Raw genomic sequence first — 1,714 nt, 5'->3', positions numbered from 1 at the left:
GAAACACCCACGCTCGTGCTGTTATCTGAGCCGGAGGCTGGCAGGACATGCTGGCCGCGGGGGGAGGGCTGCTGCGAGGGTCTTCCCCTTCCGCTCCTCCCCTCCCCACCCTCCCCCTCCCCGTTCGCACGCGCCACACCGCGGCGCCCGCGCCCGCAGCTCACCGGCCCGGCTCGTACTCCCCGCACCCGCGCTGCTGCTGTGCATGCCGCGGGTGTCGGATCTTTCTCGAACTCTCAATAAAATGACGACGCTGTGAATTAGCGGCCAGCGGCGAGGCATTGTTCGTACTTCACAACATGACTTCGTGACCGGTCGAGCCGAGCCGAGTCCAGCCGAGCCCAGCCGAGCCGAGCCGAAGAGTGTCAAACGGGACGCGCCTGGTTATTAGCGTGTGGGGGTGTCGCGTCGTGTCGGAGCCGCAGGCCGCCGCAGGCAGTCGCGTCCGAAGCGCTTACGTCAGATATTTTAATTGCAATCGCACTTTGCGGCTGTCTCGCCGGGATTTCTCGCGAAAGCGAAGGCAGCGCCGTGTTTGTGAGCGGCAGCAGCAGCGGAAGACCAGTGATGATATGCTGTGAATGACATGTTGTCGCGATGCTGTTGTTTCCTACAACGGAGGAAAGTTCTGACTTAAAAATAAATCGTAAACAAAACCAATTTTTGTGCGCATGAGTGTTTTTTTTAAATCTTGTTGGTTTTAGTCTACGGTGTTTTAAAGTCATAAAAGTATAGTAATCACTAGCACTTTATCAAAATTAACTAACTTAACACCCACAGAAATGAAAATAAAATGCGTCGTTTCTACGCCGTTTCTACAATATTTACCACGAGGACTCGCTTAAAAATCTAAATCAAGAATCTATCTTGAAAGCAGATGATACAAATTTAAGAATATGTTTGTTTTCAAATTTCCTCCCGCTTTAGCTGTCATTTGTTTCTGGTTGCTTGTTATTTGCAATTTCAGCGTACAAGAGCGGCGTTGAAAAGCGCGGGCACAGGGGCCGGCGTCGAATAGTATTGTTGTGCAGGGAGGGGGACGGGGAGCCTAGTATTGTTAAGCAGGGTAAGGGTAGGGGCCTGAAGTGACACTCACTCAGGCACCCGGACACGGTTCCCCCAGCGCTAAAGAAATTGTTTTCTGGTCTCCGCTTGATTCTCTTGCCGTTTCGAGAGTAAAAGCTAGCTGACACCTTAAATTTACTTTATATTCTTTACGTTTAGTCAAAAGGTTCTTAAGGTATCATCTGCTAAAAAATATTTCCTCTGTGCCTTACGAATCGAGCCTCAAATCACGCAATGCCTGCAACACGGCCAACTCCTCCACAATAGAGACAAACGAATTCATAATTCAGATACTCCATATTATGTTACGCTGGCACAAAAATCGGTGTAAATTACGTCCATAAGAAAATGCGAGAGTACCTCGGAGAGTACTTTGAAGACACATTTTTTTGAGGGACCCGTAACTTAATGGATTGTCGTTAAGTTACAAGTTCCCGGTACGAATTTAAATGCCCATAATCATTTTGTTACGTTGTTGTAACGTAACTTAATTGTAGCCATTTACGTTACACAGTGCACAGAGAAATAACGTATGTGATGAAGGAATTTTTCAGCAGTCTTTCGGTGCAAGGGGCTCGGCTTATGGCTCATGAAACCAATAACGTAGGATATTGGGGAGTATCTCGCAGGGCAACCGAAATAATAAATA

The sequence above is a fragment of the Frankliniella occidentalis genome, unplaced genomic scaffold, assembly GCF_000697945.3.
Source record: "Frankliniella occidentalis isolate FOCC.00 unplaced genomic scaffold, Focc_3.1 Scaffold11, whole genome shotgun sequence".
Taxonomy (NCBI): domain Eukaryota; kingdom Metazoa; phylum Arthropoda; class Insecta; order Thysanoptera; family Thripidae; genus Frankliniella; species Frankliniella occidentalis.
This window is presented reverse-complemented; position numbering follows the sequence as displayed.